Source organism: Monodelphis domestica, chromosome 5 (assembly GCF_027887165.1).
Source record: "Monodelphis domestica isolate mMonDom1 chromosome 5, mMonDom1.pri, whole genome shotgun sequence".
Lineage (NCBI taxonomy): Eukaryota > Metazoa > Chordata > Mammalia > Didelphimorphia > Didelphidae > Monodelphis > Monodelphis domestica.
Genome location: NC_077231.1, coordinates 116,132,672 through 116,145,144, shown reverse-complemented (window position 1 = coordinate 116,145,144; position 12,473 = coordinate 116,132,672).

Below are 12,473 nucleotides of genomic sequence, written 5' to 3'. Positions count from 1 at the left end.
TTTTGTAATTTTAAAATGTCCTAATTGTATTCATTAATTCAGTTAGGGTTTTTTCTTTCAGTTTTATTAATTTCTCCTTTGATTTTCAGAATTTCTGCTTTGTTGTTAGTTGGGTCCAGGTCTTTCTTTGCTGTGGTTTGACTTTTTTTTGTCTTACATTACTCATTTTATTCCTCCATTTTGTCTTAGAAGTCCTCTGTCTTCCAATCATGAGGGTCAGGGAATTATGTTTCATTATATATCTGCTAAGACCTACATTATGTTATGCATTTTGATTTCCTTCCATTTTTTATTTCCTCAATGACTACAATTACATAGTTCTTTTCCATTATGTAATTGTAGTCATTGTGTTTATTGTTTTCTTAGTTTTGTTAACTTCATTTTGTATTAGTTCATACATGATTCTTTGAATTCCTTAGATGAGTCATTTCCTATTGCAAAATACTATTCTGTTTCACTCATAAAGCATAGTTTCTCTTTAACTACTCCAAAAGAGCACTGCTATGAATACTTTTTTACTCATTTATCCCTTTGCTTTCCCAGCAGGATACATGCCCATTAATAGTATCCTTGAGGGGGGCAGCTGGGTAGCTCAGTGGATTGAGAGCTAGCCCTAGAGATGTGAGGTCCTAGGTTCAAATCTGGCCTCAGACACTTCCTAGCTGTGTGACCCTGGGCAAGTCACTTGACCCCCATTGCCTAGCCCTTACCACTGTTCTGCCTTGGAGCCAATACACAGTATTGACTCCAAGACGGAAGGTAAGGGTTTAAAAAAAAATAGTATCCTTGTGTCAATAACAGTAATTGACATTCCAGAATCAATTTAATTTATTTCTCCTCAATCACAACTAATGTGAAAGAGGAAAATGTCAAAATTGGATGAAAATACTGGATTTTGAAAAGCTGTTTCAGAAAAAGATGAGATGGAACCTTGCTGTCATGGGGGGGGGGGGATGGGATTGAACATTCCAGCCAAGCTAAAAGGAGGAGCAGTTGGAAAGCTGAGGTTCTTCTCTCCTTGACTTGAAGAGAGAGGGAACTAATTCCTTACTGAGAAGATAACATATATCCATTAATCCTTTGCTGAGAAATAGAAGATCCAGTCCATTTGTTGGTTATATTATTAGGATAGAGACTTTTCCCTTAGGAGAAAAAAAAAGCCTATCCTACAGAAGATTTATACCAACCATATCTCTGAGACAAGAAATACCAACATCTTGAGCTCACCAAGACATTAAAATAGTCTTTGACTTCCTGATTCAAACCCCTAAAACCACCTGTAGAAGGGAAATAGTCAGGGACTTCCTGTTTCCTCTACCCTATTCTAATCCTCAATACTTTTACCCAATAAATAGTTATTTTGGTTTTACTAAAGACTCAATCATCTTTAATGTGCTAGAAGGGGAATTACAAAATACATCAACTAAGAAGAAAAAGACTGAAGGGGATTTTCACTTACCCTTCAGCTCTAATCAGACCTGACTCCATAGTCAAATAGTACTGCCTGGGGAAGGGGAAGAAGTGGTACTACTTTTATCTGTTCCCTCTTTCCCAGGTATCTGTCAACACATTGATTCCTTCTTGATTTCCCCACTAGTACACTAACAAATGAATGTCTATTCATTTTTATATTTTTTCTGAAAAGAAAGAGCAAGGAACAATTTTTTTTCCTGATCCAGTGCACATTCTCCCCTCTACAACTTATTACAACATAGCCACACCTGCTTTCAGGACATAATCTCCCCACTACATCTACAGTACAATTTTTCAAGACCTACTCATAGTGTACAACTCTTTTCTGAAGTTGTGAGGATCAAATAAGAGAATACTTGTAAAGCACTTAACATAGTTTCTGGCATGTAGTACAGATACCCTATATACCTGCTCTCCTGGTATACCTCTCAATCTTTGGAGAGAATGATCTCAGACTTAAAGCAATAGCTTCAAACATTTTTCCCCCACTATAAAATTAACTTGTAATTGTGGCATGGCTGATGGACAAGTTGCTTCCTTACAGGACATGACATCTTGGCTGTTGCTTTAATATACTGATAGACTATATCACACAATTTTTTCCCATCTGGTCATATTGATGAAGACAGAGCATAGATGCCCCGGGGTGCCTGATGGGGCTAATTTGTTCCCCCTCTCCACCCAGCCTGAGAACATTTTTCACATCTCCCACCCCTCTGCCCAGCAGCCCAATGTGAGCACTTCCTCCCTCTGCTCTCTGGGGTAATGGGTGGGGGTAGGAGTGGCTCACAAGCAGCTTGAAGTTGCAGTTTAGGCATGTGATCTTTAAAAGGTTCTCCAATGCTGCCATAGTGATTCCTTTCTAGGCTTGGAAGCTGAACCTCCAGTGGATCTCCCAAAGCTCACTTGGTCAAAGCCCAGGCTATTTCTTCTTGATACTCATTCACCTAAGAGCTAGAAAAAAGGGAGAAAAGAAAAGAAAGAGACACTGTATGTTCATGGAGAGACCTTTTTCCTGCTGAGAGGCTAAAAGCATTTTGTTCTTCAGTTGCCACCAGGAAAGAGATTTGGTCTGCTCATGCCTTTTGTATCTACATTCAATTTTAGCTCAGTGGACACTTGGAAGGTTTTCTGTTCCTCTGTTGACAAGAAACAGTTAAAGAATACCCACATATACTCTGACACTGATGGTAGGAGCTTCTGTTCTGCATTTCTGGAAGCTGGTTCCCAAAGCATCTGTATGAGTTCCACTAGACAGAGGAGATTGCACATGCCTGAGGGACTGGCTCCTTATAGGCTAATCCTTATAAGTATACTTGGTACTTCCCATGTTGTCTCCTTTCTGTTCATGTTACAGCATTTAATTCAGATGCTCTTGACCTCAGCTGCCCCTAGATCATAGGAGTAAGCCTATGAGGTTAGAGCTGTGACAAGTGACTCCATAACAAAAGTATTCTCACTATATAGAGGTAACTTTAAAATGCAGAATTGTGTGGTAAAGAACATCTCCAGTAAAAAAAGGGGGTAGAAAAGAGAGATCTGTAAGGGGAGAAGAAAATTCAGACAAGCTGAAAAGTTTTGTTTTGTGTAGATTTCAGATAGGAAAATAGGAAAGATTACATTTATTTAAAGGACCCAAATTTCATATATTCTTCCTTCTATAGATTAGAATGTTATTACTTATACTTCCTCTTGCTATGTGGTGAGAAAGATGAGGTGTTTGTACAAGTGATCAATCAAATGCTATTTCATTAATCCATCACTGGAGTCAGAGAGAATATGTAATAGCTCCAGGCTGAGACCAGGACAGTTTATGTGGGTGTCCTTTCTAATTCCTTATATGTTCTTCGTTGAGTAACCATTTAGATGAATCAGTGGGACGCAGTACTACAAGGACTTTAGCAGACACCAAAAACATGACAATGTTGGAGGCTGTCACTAACAAAACTGAACAAGGATACACAGTGACAACTGAACAGCAGCAAAACCAAAGCTGTATTGTGTAAATAGTAGAAAGTTGGTGAAACACACACACACACACACACACACACACACACATACACACAAAATCACAATATCCAGATTGAAGTCGATTCCAAAAGAAAAAAAGGGAGCTACAAGGGACTGTTCTGTAAGACACAGTAACTCCAACTCAGTTCTGTTCTTTTTTAGACCCAAAGCCTCAAATCTAACAGTTGATATAAACATCAGAGGCTTGTATGAGCACATACATCTTCAGGATCTATAAGCAGGGGTATTGCTGGTGCAGAAAAGGTAGCTCTGTGGTTGGAAATGTTTCTTAGTAAGTGACATTCACCTTTATCTTTGACACTATTAATGGTAGTGGTTGGAAGTGTTTGCTGACATTTGCCCTCAGATGATATTGAAAGGTGCACACGAAAATGGCTCCAAGCCTGATATATCTATACAAATCTATATCATTTATCTCTGTCTCTATCTCTCAGTTGATTACTCACTACAGTTTGTGGTTTGACAAGAAAACTATAAGTGAATCTTTTCAAAAGAATTCTTTAAAGTAATGAAGAAACTAAAGACTAGAAAAAGGAAAATAAGCAAGGGGCAAGGGGAGAAGGTCTAATGGTATAAACAAAAAGGAGACAGAATGGCATGGCAGAATGTGTTCTGGTCTGTAGAAAAGGGGCCTGGGTTCAAATATTACCTCTGCCACAAAATAAATGTGTGATATTGGACAAACCTTTTTCATTATGAGTCTTAGGGCCTTTATAATATAAAAAGTTTGAATTACATAATCTCTCAGATCTCTTCTAGTTTTAAAATCTTAGGAGTCTATTATATTGAAGAAGAGTGGTGAAGGGAAGCAGAATTAGAAGGCAGATTGTTTAATTATTCAACAAATATGGATTGATCATCTAAATGTTTAGATCTAGTTAAGTATTATGCAATATTTGTTAAGAGTTTAGAAATCCATACATACTATGCAATACCAACTAAATGTTTAAAACTTGCAAGGTATTATGTAGTATGATGTGAGTCAACTAGCAATTATAAAATACCTACTATGCTGGCCTCAGACACTTCCCAGCCATGTGACCCTGGGCAAGTCACTTAACCCCCATTGCCTAGCCCTTACCACTCAACTGCCTTGGAACCAATACACAGAATTGATTCTAAAATGGAAGTAACTTCCGGTTAAGATGGTGGCTTAGAGAAAGCTAAAGTTCCGATCTCCGGAAAACCCTTCCCGACCGATCTCAAACTATAAGCTCCTAAGGTGCCGAAATTCAAAACGATCAACAGCACAGACCCTGGGAACCCTCCTCCTGGACCTGGACCCGGATCAAAAGGTACGGCCCCACTCAAAAGCCAGAACCTGAGATCACTCGGACTAAGGGGTAGGAGCGCAGAGTCCAAGGCTCCGGGAAGCCGCAGCCCGGCCCGGCTCAGAGAGCAGGGTCCTCGGAACAACAACCCTCAGGGCCTTCTATCTGAGTCCCAGTGAAAGTCACTGCCTGGAGCTCCCCGAAACAACAGCAACCCTCAGGGCGGGCAAGACAGCCTCACGGGCTGGATCTTGCTATCCAAGTCTCAGTGAAAGTCCCTGCCCTCGGAGCTTGGGGAAGCTGCAACCCATCCCCACCCCACCCCACCCCCCCCGCAGGCCGACGAAACAGCCTCACGGCCAGCGATTCTGAAGGCAACTTCCGGAAAGGAACCCGACCCAGAGAGCCGGGGGGAGAGTGTGGCCTCGTGGTCCGACCCTTCCATTCCAGTTCCAGTGAGGCATATTCAGTTTAACCCAGGGAAAGCTCATAGAACCGACAATCTGCCCAGGACTAAAGCCTCTGAACACAAGACAGAGATAAGAAAAGCTAATCCTCCACAATCAGAGATGGCAAACTCCACAGAAGGACAGAAGCCCCAAAATACCAAGAAAAATAAGAAGAAAGGGGTGACTTTGGACACATTCTATGGAGCCAAAATACAAAATACAGAGCAGATAGAAGAAGATATACAAGAAAATGCTCCAAAATCTTCCAAAGGAAATGGAAACTCTCCACAAACCCATGAAGAATTTGAATCAGAAATGACCAAAAAGATGGAAGCCTTCTGGGAGGAAAAATGGGAAATAATGCAAAAGAAATTCACGCATCTACAAAACCAGTTTGACCAAACTGTAAAAGAAAACCAGGCTTTAAAGCAAGAACTAATAAAGCAAAGTCAAAACACCAAGAAATTAGAAGAGAACATAAAATATCTCACCGACAAGGTGATAGATCTGGAAAATAGAGGGAGAAGAGATAATTTAAGAATAATTGGACTCCCAGAAAAGCCAGAAATAAACACCAAACTGGACATGGTGATACAAGATATAATCAAAGAAAATTGCCCAGAGATTCTAGAACAAGGGGGCAATACAGCCACTGACAGAGCTCACAGAACACCTTCTACACTAAACCCCCAAAAGACAACTCCCATGAATGTAATTGCCAAATTCCAAAGCTATCAAACAAAAGAAAAAATCCTACAGGAAGCCAGAAAAAGACAATTTAGATATAAAGGAATGCCAATCAGGGTCACACAAGACCTTGCAAGTTCTACTCTGAATGATCGTAAGGCATGGAACACGATCTTCAGAAAGGCAAGAGAGCTAGGTCTCCAACCAAGAATCAGCTACCCAGCAAAACTGACTATATACTTCCAAGGGAAAGTATGGGCATTCAACAAAATAGAAGACTTCCAACTTTTTGCAAAGAAAAGACCAGAGCTCTGTGGAAAGTTTGATACCGAAAATCAAAGAGCAAGGAATACCTGAAAAGGTAAATATCAAGGAAAGGGGAAAAATGTTATCTTCTTCTTTTACTCAAACTCTCTTCTATAAGGACTACATTTATATCAATCTATGTATACTAATATGTGGGGAAAATGTAATGTATAAATAGGGGGTAAAGAAAGACCAAATAGAATAATGGTTCTCACACAAAGATTCACATGGGAAGGGGAGGGGAAGAAAACTCCTATAAGAAGGAGAGGAAGGGGGGGGGTTTACTTAAACCTCAATCTCAGGGAAATCAACTCTGAGAGGGAAAAACATCCAGATCCATTGGGATCTTGAATTCTATCTTACCCAACAAGGGTAGGGAGAAGGGAAAACCAAGGGGGGGAGGGGGAGAGGGAGAACAAAAAGGGAGGGAAAGAGATGGGGGAGGGGGAGGGAACAAAAAGGGAGGGACTAAAAAGGGAAACATCAAGGGAGGGGACAAGGGGGACTGATTCAAAGTAAATCACTGGACTAAAAGGTAGAGCCAAAGAAGAAAAGGTTAGAATTAGGGAAGGCAATCAAAATGCCAGGGAGTCCACAAATGATAATCATAACTTTGAACGTGAATGGGATGAACTCACCCATCAAACGTAGATGAATAGCAGAATGGATTAGAATCCAAAACCCTACCATATGTTGTCTTCAAGAAACACACATGAGGCGGGTTGACACCCACAAGGTCAGAATTAAAGGATGGAGTAAGACCTTCTGGGCCTCAACTGATAGAAAGAAGGCAGGAGTGGTAATCATGATATCTGATAAAGCCAATGCAAAAATAGACCTGATCAAAAGGGATAGGGAAGGTAATTATATTTTGTTAAAAGGGACTCTAGACAATGAGGAAATATCATTAATCAACATGTATGCACCAAATAATATAGCACCCAAATTTCTAATGGAGAAACTAGGAGAATTGAAGGAAGAAATAGACAATAAAACCATACTAGTGGGAGACTTAAACCAACTATTATCAGATTTAGATAAATCAAATCAAAAAATAAATAAGAAAGAGGTAAAAGAAGTGAATGAAATCTTAGAAAAATTAGAATTAATAGACATATGGAGAAAAATAAATAGGGATAAAAAGGAATACACCTTCTTCTCAGCACCACATGGCACATTCACAAAAGTTGACCATACATTAGGTCACAGAAACATGGCATACAAATGCAAAAAAGCAGAAATAATGAATGCAGCCTTCTCAGATCACAAGGCAATAAAAATAATGATTAGTAATGGTACATGGAAAACCAAATCTAAAACCAATTGGAAATTAAACAATATGATACTCCAAAACCGTTTAGTTAAAGAAGAAATCATAGAAACAATTAATAATTTCATCGAGGAAAATGACAATGGCGAAACATCCTTTCAAACCTTTTGGGATGCAGCCAAAGCGGTAATCAGAGGTAAATTCATATCCTTGAATGCTTATATTAACAAACAAGGGAGAGCAGAGATCAATCAATTGGAAATGCAAATGAAAAAACTTGAAAGCGATCAAATTAAAACCCCCCAGCAGAAAACCAAACTAGAAATCCTAAAAATTAAGGGAGAAATTAATAAAATCGAAAGTGATAGAACTATTGATTTAATAAATAAGACAAGAAGCTGGTACTTTGAAAAAAGAAACAAAATAGACAAAGTACTGGTCAATCTAATTAAAAAAAGGAAGGAAGAAAAGCAAATTCATAGCATTAAAGATGAAAAGGGGGACAGCACCTCTGATGAAGATGAAATTAAGGCAATCATTAGAAATTACTTTGCCCAATTATATGGCAATAAATACACCAATTTAGGAGAAATGGATGAATATATACAAAAATACAAACTGCCTAGACTAACAGAAGAGGAAATAGAATTCTTAAATAATCCCATATCAGAAATTGAAATCCAACAAGCCATCAAAGAACTTCCTAAGAAAAAATCCCCAGGGCCTGATGGATTCACCTGTGAATTCTATCAAACATTCAGAGAACAGTTAATCCCAATACTATACAAACTATTTGACATAATAAGCAAAGAGGGAGTTCTACCAAACTCCTTTTACGACACAAACATGGTACTGATTCCAAAGACAGGCAGGTCAAAAACAGAGAAAGAAAACTATAGACCAATCTCCCTAATGAATATAGATGCAAAAATCTTAAATAGGATACTAGCAAAAAGACTCCAGCAAGTGATCAGAAGGATCATTCACCATGATGAAGTAGGATTCATACCAGGGATGCAGGGCTGGTTCAACATTAGGAAAACCATCCACATAATTGACCACATCAACAAGCAAACTAGCAAGAACCACATGATTATCTCAATAGATGCAGAAAAAGCCTTTGATAAAATACAACACCCATTCCTATTAAAAACACTAGAAAGCATAGGAATAGAAGGGTCATTCCTAAAAATAATAAACAGTATATATCTAAAACCAACAGCTAATATCATCTGCAATGGGGATAAACTAGATGCATTCCCAATAAGATCAGGAGTGAAACAAGGATGCCCATTATCACCTCTACTATTTGACATTGTACTAGAAACACTAGCAGTAGCAATTAGAGAAGATAAAGGAATTGAAGGCATCAAAATAGGCAAGGAGGAGACCAAGTTATCACTCTTTGTGGATGACATGATGGTCTACTTAAAGAATCCTAGAGATTCAACCAAAAAGCTAATTGAAATAATCAACAACTTTAGCAAAGTTGCAGGATACAAAATAAACCCACATAAATCATCAACTTTTCTATATACCTCCAACACAGCTCAGCAGCAAGAACTAGAAAGAGAAATCCCATTCAAAATCACCTTAGACAAAATAAAATACCTAGGAATCTATCTCCCAAGACAAACACAGGAACTATATGAACACAACTACAAAACACTCGCCACACAACTAAAACTAGACTTGAACAAATGGAAAAACATTAACTGCTCATGGATAGGACGAGCCAATATAATAAAAATGACCATCCTACCCAAACTTATTTATCTATTTAGTGCCATACCCATTGAACTACCAAAATACTTCTTCACTGATTTAGAAAAAACCATAACAAAGTTCATTTGGAAGAACAAAAGATCAAGGATATCCAGGGAAATAATGAAAAAAAACACATATGATGGGGGCCTTGCAGTCCCTGACCTAAAACTATATTACAAAGCAGCAGTCATCAAAACAATTTGGTACTGGCTAAGAAACAGAAAGGAAGATCAGTGGAATAGACTGGGGGAAAGCGACCTCAGCAAGACAGTATACGATAAACCCAAAGATCCCAGCTTTTGGGACAAAAATCCACTATTCGATAAAAACTGCTGGGAAAATTGGAAGACAGTGTGGGAGAGACTAGGAATAGATCAACACCTCACACCCTACACCAAGATAAATTCAAAATGGGTGAGTGACTTAAACATAAAGAAGGAAACCATAAGTAAATTGGGTAAACACAGATTAGTATACATGTCAGACCTTTGGGAGGGGAAAGGCTTTAAAACCAAGCAAGATATAGAAAGAATCACAAAATGTAAAATAAATAATTTTGACTACATCAAACTAAAAAGCTTTTGTACAAACAAAACCAATATAACTAAAATCAGAAGGGAAACAACAAATTGGGAAAAAATCTTCATAGAAACCTCTGACAAAGGTTTAATTACTCATATTTATAATGAGCTAAAACAATTGTACAAAAAATCAAGCCATTCTCCAGTTGATAAATGGGCAAGGGAAATGGATAGGCAGTTCTCAGACAAAGAAATCGAAACTATTAACAAGCACATGAAGAAGTGTTCTAAATCTCTTATAATCAGAGAGATGCAAATCAAAACAACTCTGAGGTATCACCTCACACCTAGCAGATTGGCTAACATAACAGCAAAGGAAAGTAATGAATGCTGGAGGGGATGTGGCAAAGTAGGGACATTAATTCATTGCTGGTGGAGCTGTGAACTGATCCAACCATTCTGGAGAGCAATTTGGAACTATGCCCAAAGGGCGACAAAAGAATATCTACCCTTTGACCCAGCCATAGCACTGCTGGGTCTGTACCCCCAAAGAGATAATGGACACAAAGACTTGTACAAAAATATTCATAGCTGCTCTCTTGGTGGTGGCCGAAAACTGGAAAACGAGGGGATGCCCATCAATTGGGGAATGGCTGAACAAATTGTGGTATATGTTGGTGATGGAATACTATTGTGCTCAAAGGAATAATAAAGTGGAGGAGTTCCATAGAGACTGGAACAACCTCCAGGAAGTGATGCAGAGCGAGAGGAGCAGAACCAGGAGAACATTGTACACAGAGACTAATACACTGTGGTATAATTGAACGTAATGGACTTCTCCATTAGTGGCGGTGTAATGTCCCTGAACAACTTGCAGGGATCCAGGAGAAAAAAACACCATTCATAAGCAAAGGATAAACTATGGGAGTGGAAACACCGAGAAAAAGCAACTGCCTGAATACAGAGGTTGAGGGGACATGACAGAGGATAGACTCTAAATGAACACTCTAATGCAAATACTATCAACAAAGCAATGGGTTCAAATCAAGAAAACATCTAATGCCCAGTGGACTTACGTGTCGGCTATGGGGGGCGGGGGGGGGGGAGGAAAAGAGAATGATCTATGTCTTTAACGAATAATGCTTGGAAATGATCAAATAAAATATATTTAAAATAAAATAAAATGGAAGTAAAGGTTAAAAAAAATAAATAAAATACCTATTTTGACAAGTTTAAATTAAAATATGGCAATCCAAAAAAAGGAGGCAAAAACATAGTTCCTACTCTCATAGAGCTCACACTCTAATGGAGTGGCTAAGTATAACATCAATTAATAATTTTTTATTAAGGCACCATTCATACTCTGAGGAGCATCCGTATGCTCTTGTTCATTCCCAAGGAACTTTTAGATTTGACTTTGGCACATTACTCACATGCCATGTATTGAAACAGAACAATTTGTTTTCTTTGGGATCCTCTCCAGCTCTCTGTAGTTAAGACAATCAGATGAAAATAGGCATTCTTTTGAAGTCACCTCTTTTTTTATTTTTATTTTTTAATTTAGTCAATTTAGGACATTATTCCTTGGTTACAATAATCACATTATTTCCATCCTTCCCTTCCACTCACTCTTCCTGCAGCCAAAACGCAATTTCATTGGGTATTACATGTGTCCTTGATCAGAACCTATTTCCATGTTGTTGTTTATACTAGGATGTTCATTTAGAGTCTACATCCCCAACAATATGCCTTCAAACCATGTATTCAAGCAGTTGTTTTTCTTTGGTGTTATTACTCCCACTGTGTTTCCTCTGGATGTGGATAGTGGTTTTTCTCGTAGGTTCCTCCGAGTTGTTCAGGGTCATTGCAATGCCACTAATGGAGAAGTCCATTACAATCGATTGTACCACAGTGTATCTGTCTCTGTGTACAATGTTTTCCTGGATCTGCTCCTCTCACTCTGCATCAGTTCCTGGATGTCATTCCAGTTCCTATGGAATTCCTCCACTTTATTATTCCTTTGAGCACAATTGTATTCCATCACCAACATATACCACAATTTATTCAGCCATTCCCCAATTGAAGGGCATCCCCTCATTTTCCAATTTTTTGCCACCACAAAGAGCGCAGCTATGAATATTCTTGTACAAGTCTTTTTCCTTATTATCTCTTTGGGGTACAAACCCAGCAGTGCTATGGATGGATCAAAGGGCAGACAGTCTTTTATCACCCTTTGGGCATAGTTCCAAATTGCCCTCCAGAATGGTTGGATCAATTCACAACTCCACCAGCTTTGTCCCAACTTTGCCACATCCCCTCCAAAATTCATTACTTTCCTTTGCTGTCATGTTAGCCAATCTGCTAGGTGTGAGATGATACCTCAGAGTTGTTTTGATTAGCATTTCTCATGTGCTTACTAATAGTTTTGATTTATTTGGCTGAAAACTGCCTGTTCATGTCCCTTGCCTATTTATCAATTGGAAAATGGCTTGATTTTTTGTACAACTGGTTCAACTCTTTATAAATTTCACTAATTAGACCTTTGTCAGACATTTTTCTAATGAAGATTGTTTCCCAATTAGTTGCTTCCCTTCTGATTTTAGTTATATTGGTTTTGTTTGTACAAAACCTTTTTAATTTGATGTAATCAAAATTACTGATTTTACATTTTGTGATTTTTTTTCTAGCTCTTGCTTGG